Raw genomic sequence first — 18472 nt, 5'->3', positions numbered from 1 at the left:
TATTTTCTCAAAGTTTTGGAGTCAAAATTATACCAAAATCATTATTGAGTGCATCATTTCCTACCAAACAAGTGAAACAACAAAAGGATAGAGTACTCAACTAGTTTTCACTTCTTTGTATTTGGTTATTTCTAGTTCCTTCATACTTCTTATTTTGTTTGTTTATAGGTACATTTTTTTTATAGTTAGATTTGTTATTATTTAGATTGGTGCTATTTGCCCTCATTTCTTGAGTGTGCAGATTTAGGCCTATACATTTTGGTGAACCCAATGTGAATAGGTAGCCTTTCAAAGACTTACAAATGATGAAATAAAATATTTAGTCATGGCCATATGATCAAATAATTTATATTTTTCATCTATTTTCTTCCATTTTGCATTGGAATTCTTTTTGTTTAGCAACTAATAGTAGAGTTTCACATTTGATAAATATATTTTGCAATTTCCTGATACTCTTTATTTTACAATTTTTTGACACTTTATTTTTCACCTCTGGTAGGTTTTCTAATAGGATTTTGTAGGTTTCACATTTGATCCTGCATATGTTCACATTTGATCATTTTTCATTTCACATTTTTGTTTGGTATGGATACATATATTCTCACAACTATTAATGTAACTTGCAATATTTACATGCAGTATTTTATAATCTATGTAGAAGGAGAATGAATCCACTACCCTAAGCAGAAATGAAGGGTGAAAACCAAGATTTACCTCATAATCTAGGCCCAATTTAACATAGGATAATGTGTTAATTCATAATCTAATGCAAAAGGGTGAATTCCTTGGAATTACTTCTCCCTCAACTCCACAAAGAGAGGATTTTTATGTAGATTGATATGCAATGTGAAGTTAAAATATAGAATAATGGAAATGTGTATTGAAATAAAGAAGGGAAGATGCCACACCTTGCGATATACAAACCTAGAAATGAATTGTCAAATGCTATCAGAATTTGTTGGAACTTGGGTTTTGAACTTGTAACAATAGAATTTGCAAAACCCAAAAATATTTAGGCTCCTAATCAAGGTCAATTTGGAGAAGGACTAGGGTCATACTATGTCTCTAACCTTCAATGTTAGACCACAAAATAGTTTCCAATTATCTAAAGTTTATTTTTAAAAGAGTATTCAGAATCTGCATTCTATTTTTCCTTCTAAGGTCTACAACTTGTAAGAAAATAGTTTTTTTTTTTTTTGATGGGGGGCTTTCCCTTGGTAAAACCCTAGTTTAGGAATCAACCTTGAAATTGAGATAGAAATAGAGAATGCTAGTAGGTATCATAAATAGATCTAACACAAATCTATGTAAATCTATGAATATGCCCTTGAATTTAGAATGCAATCAAGTATGTTATAGCCTTGACTAAACTTCAAAAACCATAGGAAAGGAAATCAAAGGAAATCAAAGTAAATCAAAACCTTTTTTGAATGAACGTGCTTGACATAGATGAATGTAGAAGATGCAGTAAAAGATCTAAAATGTATGGAGCGAGATCTTCAATGTTAAAAATGTTAGATCCTTCATAAACTCCTTCAATTTCTTGAATGCTTGAATCCTTTATCTTCAATGAAGAACTTTCTTGAATGTCTTTAATGCTTGAAGAATGCATGGGTGCTTGAGTGCATAAGTGCACAATGATGAATATGTGGATTGATTTATTTTGTGTGTGTTAGTGCACAATGAAGCAATCAATGTACATATAAAGAGCTTAGAATAAAATTTCTCTTGCTAGCTAACTAGACACAAAATTGATGCTTCACATCAACCCTAAAACAAGGCTCAAGAAGGGGACCCAAAAATAGGTCTTTATTAGGGACACACTATGTCATCAATGATGCACTTGTTAGAATGTAAAGTTAACCAATACAACTGAGAGGGGTGAGGGGAAAATCAAATTTATTATAACTTAAATCCAACTTCAATAACCAATAATGTGAACAATGCCAAGAGATAGAATATACATAATGACACAATGATTTGTTAACTAGGAAAACCCTTAATCAAAGGGAAAACCCCGATGGGGATGAAACTCACAATATGATGTACTAATATGAAATTCCATTCTAAAATGACATGACTCTATTAGAATCCAAACACAATACAATCAATAGATATAGTCCTTGTTAGGAAAATTTTAATACCCGCCGAAAAATTCTAGCCATGTTAGGAGCAATAAGGAAGACAATTGAACCCACCATCCAAATTGCTTCAACATTGTTATACAAATACATCTTTAGGATAACATTCATAGAAAGTAAAGCATGTTGATATAACTGAGAGGGGTGGGGGTGAATCAATTATGCACTTTAAACAACTTTCTACCCAACTATAGATATCATTTACAAATCTTAAACTTACATATATCATAAACTGAAAAGAAAAATGTTGCACAACATAAAGAAACTCATAACACCATACTCTAATAACTAGGGAAACCCTATCTAAGGAAAAATTCCAATGAGGATGGTACCCACAAAATGATCCACTAGTAAAAAGTATCTTGTGAAAAATATTGACCCTATTAGGAGCCTATTACATCCATATAGTGTATTTTTCCTTATGAGACAACTAGGCCTTAGTAGAAACCTCAAACTTATTAGTATTTTTAATTACAATACAAAATAAAAGTTGAGCCTATTGTCCAAACATGCATATACAACTTTATAGTTTATATGACTAGATACAAAACCTTGACTATTATGATATCTTCAATATTTGATTTGTCCTTGTCATTCCATACTCACAAAAATTCATACAACAATCCCCTTTTCTCTTCCCAAAAAATTCACATCTATATAGTACATACAAAGTGCACATATAACAATCATATGATTACAATACAATTGGTAACTTTTCCAAACAAAAGATCTTCCTTTATACCAAAAACTTTGAACTATCAACCTTATCCTTCTTCACATGCTACCAATACCTCATATTAAATTATGTTAGTGATGGTTAACCTTTAACATGCTGGCCCAACCTTTTCAAGAAATTATTTTGACAAGTCAAAATGATTTCTTAACCAAAAGCTCAGTAACTACCTAATACCTTGTTATACCTATTACTGAAGACCTTCCCAAAACTCATGCAAAACTTATCTAAAAATTTAGTAGCCTTACATACATCATCTATTATGTCCATACTAATTGCCTCTAAGACTTCATAACATAATATGTCCTCTATGAATCTTGTTGAACCAAACTACATGACTATTTTCTATTTACCAATATTATACATCGACAATTTTCTAAGTATCCTTCAACTAAACTTATCTTCTAACTTTGTTACCTCAAAAACTATGTTATGTTTCCATTAATGACAACCCTAAAAACTATCCTTAGCCAAATTTCCAACAATATCCTCCTTTGGGATTGATCGTAACATAAGGAAAAATGGTGTAGTATAACTAAATACTCAAGATTTCAGAATCTATGGATCATCGTTATACCATGATCATACTTATTTTCTATGTTCTCCCTTTGATCATACTCTATATCTATATTATTTCTCCCCCTTACTATATGCATAGTAAACTGTACATACCTTACAAATTTTCACTAATCCTCTCCCCCTTTGACATCAATGACAAAGGTGGAAGAAAACTTATTTACATGTCAAAATTATGATCTTCATCTCTTCTTAGGCTGGATTATTACCCAAAAGTGCTATGCAATCTGCAAAAATAGTCTTCATGTTAGCAAAATCTGCATCCCAAGTAGGCTTTATAGATTCAACAACATTCATTAATACTACACATAATCCATAGGTTGCTATTTCAGTTGTATTTAGATCTATATAAGAATGTATTTTGTAAGATGTCTATCCAAATTCCTCCATAGTAGGTCCATATTAGGGGTAAATGGTCTCTTAATAGAATGAATGTCTTTAACTTCCTTTTTCTTTCATATTCTAATAATCATAGCTCATCATTCACTTTTCTTATCTCCTGATCAATCTCAATTATCTTCATATCCTTATTTTTATCTCATCTACCAATTTCTCAATTTTATCTTCCTTTTCCTTAATGGATTTAGAAATTGTAGGGGTGTATGTGTGCACTTTAACACATTCAACATATAATTTCTTACCCTTGGTAATGCATTTCCTTACATCCTTGATGCAAGTGTCTAAAACTGTCAAATTTCCTTTCATGTTATCACATACTTGACTAAAAAAAATTGCATCATGCTCAGTCTAAACTTTTACCTTAGAAGTTTCCTCTAAAGTGGTGAAATGAGCATTAAACTCTTTAATGACTTTATCTACCATCTTCTCTTGGTCTTGTTCTATGAACTAAATTTGAAATGGTAAAGCACTTTGAAGTTTTTCTACTGCTAAATCCAATACCTTCTGTGTATTCTCTCTTACCTTTCCTAACTTCTTTGTTTCCTTAGAAAGTGCATAAGTTGGTAATAGTACACAAATTTTCAAGTCCATGTCTTCTTTTAGCTAACTTGTAACATTATCTATCAAGAATGCTAATAAAGATATAAAAGGTGATGTATCCAGATGATCAATATCCAGCCATATTTGTATCTCTTTCTTTCCAATAAAGAACGATGATGAAAACAATGAAATACATCTCACAAAAACTCAATACATCATCATTGATAGCATGCATTCATCAGTCCTTCTAACTAATTCTTTTAAGTTCTTCTCTCAATTAAACTTTGTGAATCACAACTATAGCTAGATATATCATTACATTTATAAATCTACATAGAAAATGCAAAAATAGATGAAAGTGCATTCATACAACCATCATATATTGAGAAACACATTTAGTTTCATATAAACATATCATCAGTAGAAAGGAACTAGCAAAATACATCATAATAGAAATCATGGCATCAATGCATAAAATTATCCAACTAAGGCATCTAGATCATCTCATAGATATTAAATACATATCATAAGATACAAGAACACATAGACAAGTTATAAATGCTGCCAAAAAATATATCTTGTATATATCTCGTAAACACATGTCTAAGTACAAAATTGGAGCACACAAACTCTTTCCAAACAAATACATCACCTATCTACAAAATGGTACAACAAAATGTGTGCATCACATGTTGCTTCTTCCCTCATCTGTCAAAGGTGGCATAAACAATTTGGCCCTAATAAGTGTGTTGAAGGTCTCAACTACATCGACCTTCCTTTGAAGCTCTCGACTTCTGTGCCATGACTTAGAAATCGTGCTTTGATGGCACCACTTGTTCATAATACCTCCACCTATGCTTGATCTCCTTCTAAGTCACTCTCTCAAAATGTTAGATCTTGTCTAATGCCTCTCAAAGTAATTAAACATGTAAATAAGTGCTACTAACATTGATTTTGATAATCAATAAGAAAATTGTACACTTGGTATAATTTGATTGATTATGCTTGTAACTTAAATTTTCTGAGTGGCATAAGACAACTAGGTGATGTCTCATTATCTATTTTATAGATTTGATCAATCTCTTGGTGAAAGGAAAATATATCTTGATACTTTGCATTGTCAAGTTCTCTCACATAATGGCGCATGCTAAAATATGGAAAAAAACAAACCCACCCTCTCTCCCTACCTTGGCATATGGACAAAATTGTGTGATACTCAAAAAAATATTGCCTCTTTAAATCTCCAAATACCTTACAACAATGAAATTTATTCCTTCATAATATACTTCATTTCCCTCCTCTCAATGTAACTCTTTCCTTGTAAAATGATTTGTTGACCCCTTTATGAGATAATTTTCTACCTTATTATCTCACTACTTAGAATTGTAGAGATAAAAACTACTTTTGTTGTTGATCAAATGAAATGAATAAATCTTCCATATATGTTAGTTTTAAGGGGGGTGAAAGGGAATGTCTCTCTAGGAAGCTAAACTTGGCTTTAGCTAGCCAATAAAATTATTTGTTTAATCTTTTACAAGCCATTAGACCAACTTGGCAAAGGAAAACTAATGGTGCCTTAAATGCTTTCTTTCCATCCAAAAATGTTGGATTATAGTTTTTAGGTCAAGTATCATATGTAGCGAATAAATCAAGTGTTTGAGAGGATAGAATCTGCCATCCACTTAGGATTTCATACTTACCAACTTTAAATATTGTTCACCTTCCTCATTTTCTTAATCTAATCCTTCTCATCACCTCCCACCAATTATTTCTCACACTTAGATACCAAAATTGTACATTATGGTAGTTTATTAGCATATAAAAATTCTTAGGGGGATGATTTTTTTTGTTGAGTGGTAATCATGCCCCCTTGAGAATTTTGATTACTTCTTCCACTCTAGAATTGATCTCCATCAAAAGTCATTCACCATTTCTTTTCAATATCCCACTTGGGTATCAAAGATTAGTTTAATAACATCCATAATGTTGGAAAAGAATCACGCATGTTAGAGTATAAGATATCCTTGGGGGATGGAAAATTCTATCATCCCTCAATGAACTCCCTTTGTTTTGTTTAAAACCATCTAACTTCGAGATTCTCCCATCAATCCTTATCATTTTTATCGCTCTCTTCATTTTTGTTTGTTTGGAGACTAAAGACCATACTTGTAACATTGATAGCTCAAAAAAGAAATTTCTATCAAGCCAAGATTGTTCCCATTGATTGGTGAAAATGAGGAGCTCTTGAGGGTGTATCCTCTTGCTTGGTGGGAGTCCCATTGTACTAAGGATTTTATCATTTTTACTTTAGTGATCTTAAGCTTCATTTCTCACCAATCACCACCCAATCTTGACTATTCATCACTTGATTTATGCTCACCATCATCAAAAGGTTGAAATGCATGAATTGGTGGGAAAAAATCAAGGTGTAAGGAGGATAAAATCCTAGGTAAGGGGAAAATTATGCCCCTACCCAAGGATTCGTCCATTTTTTATGTATTAAATTTGTTCAACTCCTCCCTTTCCCCTACTCTCTTGAAATTACAACGAATACAAGACTTCATCTCAATTCACATCTTACCCCCCTAAAAGGTTAATATGTCTTGCTCCAAGAGGAATAAGTTTTAGGTGAATGGTGAAAAATTCTTGGGTAGGAGGCAAATCTTACCCCTACCCAAGGATTTCATTATTTTCACACAACTAGGTTTAACTCTTAGTCATTATCCAAACATCATCCAACCTTAAGATTTGATCTTCTACTAAATTGTTTTTCAATATGTTCCCCAAAATATTGAATCATTGAGGCCCTTTTAGGTGGCATAAATATCATAATGAAGAGAATCTTATCCTTGAGGGCAATCAAATTCTATCCAATCCTAAATATTCCATCATTCAACCCATTGTCTTATACATAGCAACTTTGCTTTACTAAAGCCTAAACTTGTATTCAACCTCCTTATTAATTGACTTGTCACTCTCCTCGTAGACTTCTTCAAACTCTTGCTAATGCTTGGTGAATCAAAATTGTTGTTACCCAAACCCTCTAAGACCACTTACATCTAACAACAAAGAAAAAAGAGGGAGTCCCCATTTGCAATGGGGTGAGGGTGTGAATGACTCACAATAGAACCCTTGAGGGAGAAATCACAATTAGATGCATCTATTCTCATCTAATTTATTTTCCACAAATAAACTATGCGAGTAGGTGGTTAGAGTCGAGTCTCAAGTCATAAAATTAAGAGATGAGTCATGATGTAATTAAATCATATCCTAGGGTTTTAGTGAGGATTTCATCTTTATCCATATGCCAAGGATTTATCATTTTATAATGCGCACGTGTACAACCCAAGTTGATCTACTACTAGAGAACATTTTCTCTTGAGAGAGAGATCACAAGTTCAAATTCCACGAGGGGTAAGGTGTATGCTTCATTGGTAGCACAATTAGGTGCCTCTAGTAGGGACGACATCGTAGTCCAATATTACACATCATTTTATTTTCCCCAACGTAATAGTGTGCTTTGATTGCAAGTAATCTTTGGGGTGTTGCGTTGATTCAATAGTAAACTCCACCATGATATGAAAAACTTTAAATTTGCAATTATTTGTTAACTATTTCAAATACTAGACCTTGATCATTCAAATGAGTATCCACATTACATATGTAAGGTGTTAAAAAATTAATATTTTTTGTCCAAAGCCTAAACATTAAAATCAACTTTTGAAAAACAAATGCATTTTTTACTTGGTCTTAGTAATCTAGTCTTCAAAAAATTGTCAATCACAAGGGTTTGTATGATCATACATGTGGCTGCCAATAATTTGTAATCTCTGAATGCACGATATAAGATTTCTACATTAATCAACATCACACTATGTGCAAATTAGCATAACCAATGGAATACACAAAATAAAATAAAAAACATTTAATTTCTAGCACATTACTTGGTAACATAAACTAGCACCTCTACTCCCACTCTTAAAATGCTCTACAACCCAAGAATCACCCACCTCTAACATTGCCCTTGTCATGTCCCCTTCTTCAAATAAGATTAAATAATAGTTAATAATTAAAATTTAGTTGATTTAAGCAAATGGTCATAAGACGTAAATTGAAAATTTGTGTCCCTCTTAATGAGAGGCATAGAAGGGAGAGTAGGGAACTTCATTTGTGGGAGAAGGGGAAGGAGGAAAGAGTAGAGAAAAAGTATCAAAAAAGGATTAAGGGGAAGGAAATGGAAGAAAACAAGAACTCACCTTTCAAAAGGTGAAGGGTTGACTCTTCAAAAGAATTGTGACTCTCCAAAAGAGGGACATGAGCATGACTCTTGCCAAAAGGTAGGGATGATTAAGAGATGTGACCTCTCCCTCTCATGGAAAGATATAAAGTAGAAGAAGGATCAAATGAAATGGGGTGGGGGGGAATTGGTAGAGGAGATCTAGAGCATCTTTAAAGAAAAAGTATGCGGAAGGAGTTAGAAATAAGAATTGAGAAAGAAAGAAGAAAGTAAGATATGTTGATCTAGAACAAGTGTTAAATGAGATATCTATAACATTGAAATATACCAAGGAAAAATTTGGGAAGTGAGAGATTATAAGTGAAAGGGGCAACAATTGTCAAATAGATGTATTTTTTTGTAACCAAATGTTGTGACTTTTTCATAGGGGTGTTAACAAATGAAAGGGTGTGACTCCTCACACTCAAAGGAAATATACAAGAGAATAACTTCATTGAAGAAAGAAATGGAATAAAAAATGGAGATCAATTAAGAGAATAATATATTATTCTCGAAGGCAACAATGAAAAATGGTGACTCAAATCTTATGATAGGTTGTCACCCTTTCACTAGTAAATTATAGAGGGAGATATTTTGGAGAAAACATCAATACATCACCACTCATCAATGCATCATGACATCAAGCAATCTATGAATTAGCAAAGATCAATTCAACAAATTGAATAAAGTAGCAAGCAAATTATCATCGATCAATACAAATCTTGGAATTAGGAACCAATCATCAAATGTCTATAATATCAATCAATTCATCATTCAACTATTAATCATTCAAGTGTTACCTCATTATACTCACATTCATGCATTCAATCATCAATAGGAGTGTTATGGGCACCCTAGAAACACCCAAAAACTGAACCAACTGCTAATAGGAATTTATTCAAATAATTTGCATCCAACTCTTAATTTCTCCATTAAATGTTTAAACCCCTTTATGGCTTCGAAAATAAAATATTTTTTTGTTTTTATGTATTTGCATAGATTTGAAACCACCTACCATGAACAAGGAATTTATAATAATATGCAAGCTAAAGATTGGACTACTACTAAAATAATATTAATTTTCAAACTAATAAAATTAAATACATAGCAGACTTTTGAACTCACTAATTACTCCAGCATTATAACATAATATCCCATTAATGACTTCTCATCTTGCTGCTACAGTAATATGAATAGTGTCGCGCTAAAGTGTTGCTATAGTAAAATTTGCCTTCAATCAATCCAAGACCCTCATATAATCATCCCTTCACAATGGCATAAGCATTGGACAAGAAGTGAGAATGATATGAGCAAACACCCAATCCACCTATATCTAGAAATGAATTCCAAAGGCCAAACCCCAAGGGAATGACGTCTAGAATGTCGCAAGAGAGGATAGATGTCCTCTAATGCCAAGAGCGAATCTGCAACTCACACATCAATTTTTTTCTCATATTCCACTTGCTGAATGAAGCCACTAACGCTCCCTTTTATTCTTTCTCCAAGGGTCCATTCCACTCACATGAGCAATGTGGGATAAAAGATGTGTGATATAAAACATATTAAAATAATCATTTATGTCTCCCTTAGGTACCCCTTTTGATTTGCACACATTTCGATAAAATTTAATATTGAAGTAACACTTTAATATTTTTCAACTAAATTAATTGTTACTTTAATAATACTTTAGGCATAAAAATATATTAGCTATTGGACTCTGAAAAGCACGAATGATAGCTCGACATAAAGCTCATCGTGGAGTATCAATTTCAATCACCAAAACTAGCCTCCCCTGTGTCCTGTTGACTTACTAAAAATAGTAACTATGCCTAAAACTGAATAATCCAACTCCATTTTGGCCCAAACTAGAGATGACTAGGCAAAAACACTCTAAGATCCCTTTAAACCATTTGTTATCCCTCAAAACCATGTAGAACTAGCTAACACACACACACACTCGGTCGACTGCTAAAGTGGGGGCATTATAGTCTGCCCCCCTTGAAATTGCTTGTTCTCAAGCAATCTCAGTCCAGTTTGTTGAATAACCTACTCACTCTCCCATGTAGCATCCTCCTCCAGTAAGTCTTTCCATCTGACTAAATACTCCTTCACTATCCTAGTTCTAAGTTTCCTCTCTCGGGTGTCCATAATAGCCTCAAGTACTAACTCAAGCATCCCCTCCTCATGAGAAGCAACTACACTTTGACCAATGGCTTTCTTAAGACTTGACACATGAAATACATTGTGCACCTGACTACCTTCTGGAAGCTCATGCTCATAGGCGACTCCTCCCATTTTGCAAATCACCCTGTAGGGACAATAAAATCTAAAGCTTTAGCTTCTCTACTTCGCTCATCTTGAGCAATGACTGCTTATATGGTTGTAGCCTTAGATACACCATATCCCCTACCTTAAAAATAGGTTGTACCCTATGCTAATTAGCATACAACTTCTGCTGATTTTGAGCCTGATGTATGTTCTTCTTGAGGACTCTCAGGATATCTTGACTATCCTACTACAGGTCTTTGGCTTTGGGCACTCAGTTGTTCTCCAAAACTAAATCCCTGAAGCTGGGTGCTTCATACCCATATAATGCCATAAATGGAGTCATTTTGATGGTCATTGATATGTGGTATTATAACAATACTCCCCATGTATAACCACTTGAATGACACTCTCTATTGCGCAGTCACACAGTTCCACAGATAGCCTTCCACCCATTTATTTACTATTTCTGTCTGCCCATCTGTCTGAGGGTGGTAACTCGTACTGTGTAAGATTTGTACCACATAGCTTGAATAACTCATGCCAAAAGGCGCTCATGAATTAGTTATCCATGTCACTAAAAATAAATCTTGGTATCCCATGCAACCTAAAGACCTCTCTGAAGAATAAATCTATAACTTGCGATGCTATATAAGTAGAAGGAATAGCAAAGAGGTGAGCAAACTTTGTTAATCTGTCTACCACCACATAAATACAATCTCTTCCTTGCACTCATGGTAAACAAATGATGAAGTCCATAGAAATACTTTTCCATTTCCTGTCCAAAATGGACAAGGGCTATGGTAAACCTACAAAAAATGTGTGTTGTCCCTTATTTTGCTGACGAACTGCACACTACCTGCCATACTTCTAAACATCATCCTTGATTCCTCTCCATGAGAACCACTCTCAGATCTGCCTATAGGTCTTGAAGACCCCTGGATGCCCAGTTGTAGGTGCATCATGAAATGCCCTCATAATCTCCTCTCTAAACTGTGATGTAGGGATCAAATAAACCTTGTCCTGAAAACTAATCAACCCATCCAACTTCACATACCTACCATCCTGAATAGTGCCCATAACTATCCTAGAAACCCAATCATCTCATGCATACTCCACTACAAGTTGATCTCTCCAATCTCCTGAAACCTCTACCAAAGCACATAAGTGAGGTCTCCAAGATAAAGCATCAACCACCACATTTTTCTTACCTTTGACAAACTCTATATCAAAGTCATAAGCCTACAATCTAGTAACCCATTTCTACTACCAATCATTAAGATCATGCTAGCTCATGAAGCATTTAGTACTATTGTGATCAGTTCTAGATCACAAAATGTCCACCTACCAAATATGATCGAAATTTGGCCAATGCATGCATTATGGCCAACATTTCCCTGTCATAGATAGAAGAACTCCTCTCAACTCCTCAAAGCTTCCTACTCTCGAATGCAATGGGGTGTCTCTCTTGTATCAATATTGCTCCTATCCTATCTCCTGAAGCATCACATTGAAGCTCAAATGGCTTCATGATATCAGGTAGAGCTAGAACTAGACAAGACGACATCACTTGTTTGAAGTGGTCAAAACATCTTTGCGTTACCTTTGTCCATGTGAAGGCTCCTCTCTTGGTAAGATTTGTCAAAGGTGCGGCAATCTGTGAGAATCCCCTAATGAACCTCCTATAAAAACCACATAAACCAAAGAACCCCTTAAGTTGTGTGAGGTTTGTGGGAGTATGTCAATTCACAATAGCTCTAATCTTTTCAGGATCAGCCTGAGCACCATCAACACTAATGATATGCCCAAGGTAAATGAGCTTGATCATGCCAAACTCACATTTTGATTCCTTGGAATACAATGACTCTATCCAGAATAGATAACACCTCCTCCAAATGTTGCAAGTGCTCCTCCCAGGTCTTACTGAAGACTGAGATGTCATCAAAGAAGACCAAGATGAATCTCCTCAATTGCCCCTCGAACACCTGGTTCATACAACTTTGAAATGTGGCAGGTGCATTGATTAGCCCAAATGGCATAACCATAAACTCGAAGTGGCCAAGATGTCTTCTCGATGTCCTCTTCTCTCATCCTGATTTGGTGGTATCTGGATCGTAACTCAATTTTGGTGAAGAAGCGTGCACCATGCAACTCATCAATTCTAGGAATGGGATACATGTTTTTAAATTATTATTTTTTGTGCCCTATAATCGATGCACATGCACATTGTCCCATCCTCCTTCACTAGAACTACTGCTGAAACAAAAGGGTTTTTGCTAGACCTGATTTGCCACATCTCGAATAGCTCCTTAATTGCCTTCTCTATCTCATCCTTGTGTTTCTTAGGATGACGATAGGGGGTAATCATGATTGGTTTGGTTCCCTCCTCAAGCTCAATAACATGCTATGTTCCCTTGTTGGGAGTAATCCCATGTGAAATATTGCCAAATACTTTGGCATACCTATCAAGTATATCTTGGATATTTGGTGGATGACTCTTTACCTATAGCTCCTGTGGGGTTGGCATGATGAAACACTATGTTGCCCACTCTATGTCATTACACCATAAAAGTCTTTGCATTCTCCTTAGGGAGACTACCCTGCAACTCCCATCTGAACCTCCTTTGAATACAATACTTCTTCCCTCGTGTTGGAATATCATCTCTAGTTTTGCTAAGTTGAGTGTGAACTCAACTAGCGAGGCCATCCATGTCATGTCGAGGATGAAATCATAGTCTCCCATGTCTATGACATGGAACTCATCCTCCAACTCATAGCCATCTCCAAACCTAATGTGAAGATTAGATATCTTCTAAGTGCATAATAATTTGTCACTATTAGCTACCATGACTCTAAACCTAGCATGCTCCTCAATTTGTAACCTCTCGTGGCTACTAACCATGCATCTATGAAGTTATGTGTAGCCCTAGTGTCAATGAGAGAGATCACTTTCTAACCCTGGATAGTACCCTTGATGCTAAATGTAATCGCCTTTTGAGCCCCTGTCAATCATGCCAACAACCTATCATCCTTAGGAATGATGTTCTCCTCTGGAGTGCTACTCTCATCCAAATCAGAGTACTAATCCTCCCCCTCTGACTGACTCCTCTACTGAAAAATACTCCATTTGAGTTGCCTTAGCCTTAAGAGGCAACTTATGAGATAAGTCTCAAGGCTCTCTACAATGAAAACACGACTTCTTCCTCCTCAACTCATTCAAAGTGTCATTATCCAACTTCCTATTATTCCCTTTTGGTTGTACATCCTGGTAAAAAGGTTTTTTGTCTTTATTATTATCTTTCTTTGTATGTGAATCCCTAGGCTGAAATCTGCTCTTAAAAGGTGTTAAGTCATGAGCCTTAGTAGTGGCCTCTTGTAATGTAGTCGGGTCATGACCCTTGACCCAACCCCTTAAGGGATTTGAGAGTCCATCCATAAATAGCACTGGTAATGTCCTCTCTGAAATATCTGTAACCAACATAGCTAACCTCTGAAATTCAATGATGTATGTTTCAACTAATCCCCACTCCTTGAGTTGTGTCAACTCTATAAATTGTAACTCAAGATCTTTGGTATCAAATCTCTTTATGAGTCTCTCAGTGAATTCCTTGTAAGATGTGATCTGATTATGCCCCAAGGTTACCATACCATGGTGCCACTACTCATGCGCTCGGCCATCCAAATGAATAGCTACATACTTGATAGCCTCCTCCTCGAGCATCGATTCAGCTAGAGTATGTATCTACCTTTTCACCTAAGCTCGTACAGTCATCTTCCCTGAGGCATCATAATAAGGTAAAGAAAGTTTCCCAACTTTATTTCTCAACTCAAAGTTTGATTTCTCCCTCCTGCTCTAGGCATGTGTCTCATCCTCAAGTCCATATAATCTCTAAGGGAAATATCCACTTGAAACTCTGGTCCACTGGCCTCCCAATCCCTGTTGAACTAATCTTGTAACTCAACAATCTACAGTTTGTCTATTGGTTGAACCGGATCTCTAGATGGGAAGGTGGGTAGAAGAGGTCTCAAGCTCATTGTCCAAGCTAGGCATGCAACATGTCTAAAGTTATCAACCTTATTCCCATTGTTGCCATGTCCATATTATTACCATTAATGTTATTCTTAGAACCATTGTTGTTGCCTCGGCCTCTATTATTATCATTGCCCCCATTTCCATTGTTTGCATCTCCTTGATTAACATTGACGCCCATCTGTCTAGCCATAAGTTGCAACATCATATCCATTTGTCAATTTTGCTCTTGTTGTGTACACTACTCCTCTAGCATACCCAATAATTGTCTGAACATTACCTCCTCCTGACCTAGACCGGCATTCCTGCCTCCACCTAGCCCTGTATTCTTGTCATCTCAATCACCCATACTATTGTTTTGTTCAAAGAATATCTCCTTTGTGTTTGTATGATTGGATTCCATGTCCACTTGCATGGATGAACTAGACTGCTCGCTCTATGAGTCTGAATCTTTGTTGTCTTGCTCTAGCATGGTGTAAGTTAATGGCATCTATCACATGCTCAAACATACATTCTAAACTTTTTTTTTTATTTCTTACTTTAGTGTTTTGGCATTTCGTCAAACACTTTTCCCTTTATCCGGCTATTCCAAATTCCCTGTAAGGCTTCCACAAGATGGTAGGACTTAAGGCTCTTATACCACTATAATGGGCACCCTTGAAATGCCCAAAAACTAAACCAACTGCTAATAGGAATTTAGTCAAATAATTTGCATCCAACTTTTAATTTCTCCATTAAATGTTTAAACCCCTTTAGGGCTCCGAAAATAAAAATTTTGTTTCTTTTTATGTCTTTGCATAAATTTGAAACCACATAACATAAACAAGAAGAAATTTATAATAATATGCAAACTGAAGATTGAACTATTGCTGAAATAATATTAATTTTCAAACTAATAAAATCAAATACACAACAGACTTTTCAACTCACTAATTACTCCAGCATTATAACATAATATTCCAGTAATGGCTTTCCATCTTGTTGCTAGAGTAATATGAATAGTACCGCGCTAATGTGTTGCTACTATAAAATATGCCTTCAATCAGTCCCCCTCATAAAATCATCCCTTCACAATGGTATAAGCATTGGACAAGAAGTGGGAATGATATGAGCAAACATCCAATTTGCCTATAGTTGGGAATGCGCCTAATCTACCTATTAATGAAGCTAATAGCAATGAATTTCAAAGGCCAAACCTCAAGAGAATGACATGTAGAATGTCACAAGAGAGGATATACGTCCTCTAATGCCAAGAATGGATCTACAACTCATACATCAATTTTTTTCTCATATTCCACCTACCGAATGAAGCCACTAATGCTCCCTTTTATTCTTTCTCCAAGGGTCCATTCCACTCACATGAACAATGTGGGATGAAAGATATGCGATATAAAACATATTAACTTAATCACTTATGTCTCCCTTAGGCGCCCCTTTTGATTTGCACTCATTTCCATAAAATTTAATATTAAAGTAACACTTTAAAATATTACAACTAAATTAATTGTTACTTTAATAATACTTTGGGCATAAAAATATATTAGTTATTGAACTTCGAATAGCATGAGTGATAGCTCATTGAAAAGTTCTCACTATGGAGTATCAAATTCAATCACCAAAACTAGCCTCCTGTGTGTCCTACTAACTTACTAAAAATAGTAAGTATGCCTGCAACTGAGTAAATCAACTCCGTTTTGGCCCAAACTAGAGATGACTACGCCAAAACACTCTAAGATCCTTTTAAACCCTTAGTTAGCCCTCAGGACCATGTAGAACTAGGCTAACACACACACACACACTTAGTCAACAGCTAAAGTGGAGACATTACAAGTAGGAGGAAATAATGATGAGGTCACTTTCTAATCACCTTACCCCATGTTATGTGACAAGGTCACACAGGAATAAAGTGGGACATGGGGACTGGCTTTGGGCTTAAGGAGGAGGGGCTTTCATGGCACCCTCATGTGAATAATCCTCACAACTTGTATCATGGTGAATCAATGCATATGGATACTCAACCAATGAAGATAGGGTAGAGGTGAGAAGGATGAGGAGAATGGTCACAGGATACCATAGTAGGCATGCCACCTCATTTCTATAGAAAGGACCACATGAGGCCAAGACAAATGGTAGATTCACACTTGAGCCTAGGATAGGGGTTTCTTGGGCACCTCATCAGATCACCCTTACTACTTCTATGGAAGAGACATTTTAGAATTTGATTCAAGTAATATGTTAACTTGATATGTATTTTCTTATGATTATAATGTTCCTAACTTCTTGTTAGGTCTCAAACAAAGAAAAATTGAGTCCTACAACCATACTTGCTTTTATATAAATACTCTAATCTAGGAAAAATCTTGATATTCATAATTTTCCTTTAAGGACATTATGACCCCACCAAGGGACTATTGAACTGAACAATCACCCATCGACACTATAGTACCTAACTCTAACAAGTCGCCAAATTTAACCACCCTCATCAAGCACCCCTACTGCTCAACTACCAATGTACCACCCAACCCTAAGTCACCTTCCCTAAAGTTCTCTTGTTTCTTTTTTTATCATATCATGTGCATACAACATCAATTTTTTGAGAATGTAGTCTCCAAAGAGATACTTTCAAGTACATCCTACTATGCTTGATGTTTTTTTCTAGATTTACCTTGGTGGATTTTATTGGCTATTAACATTTGATCATACTTTTTGGCTTCTAAGTTCATGCCCATTTTTTAATTCTCCCAAATTTCCAATGCTTGTAACATTGGAAATGTATCGATTATGAATATTTCTAAATTCAAAACTAGGTAATTTTTACTTTGCTTTACACATTTTGGTTAATAACTTGTACATGTCAAGTCTTGGAGAATGTTTTCTATGGGCTCCATTGTACTTCTTTTAATCAGTATTTAATTTTTTTGTTGTTGCAATCATGTCCCCAAATCCATGGAAAATGTGGGGAAAAAAAAGCACACTATAGATGAATGCATAAATTTGCTATGAATTTGCACAACTCTATAAATTTCATCAATTACAACTTTTCATTGCAAATGGCATAAATTTGCTAGAATTTTTTTAAACCAACACTTGCATCTTTGACGTTCACCCTCAAGCATCTGATGTGGGGATGAGTTCAATTATGGATGTGACATATAGTCAAACAAAATGCACTGATATTTCTACTCCAACATCCCCTATATTGTTAGATTAGATCAAAAAATCATTTCAATTTTCCATATCTACCTCATTGGGATTTCTATCAAATATAACGTCCTTGTTTTAAGAGTCCTACATTGCCAATGGGCAAAAATCATTGGAGGACATGCAATACCTCTTTGATAGTAGAGATATCATTCCATCTTCAATGCTTCCAGATGTGCATTATAACTTGCCCTTTCCTAGTTTTACTCTCTAATTTGGCATTAAGTTCCTATTTTGGAGGAGACATTCTTTTCCACCATGAGCATCCCAAAGTCGCAATCAAAGAAATTGTTGGATTTGGATTCCTATAA

This window comes from Cupressus sempervirens, chromosome 10 (genome assembly GCF_028749045.1).
Source record: "Cupressus sempervirens isolate cs-2001-9-10 chromosome 10, ASM2874904v1, whole genome shotgun sequence".
Taxonomy (NCBI): Eukaryota; Viridiplantae; Streptophyta; class Pinopsida; order Cupressales; family Cupressaceae; genus Cupressus; species Cupressus sempervirens.
Note: the sequence above shows the minus strand (reverse complement) of the source record.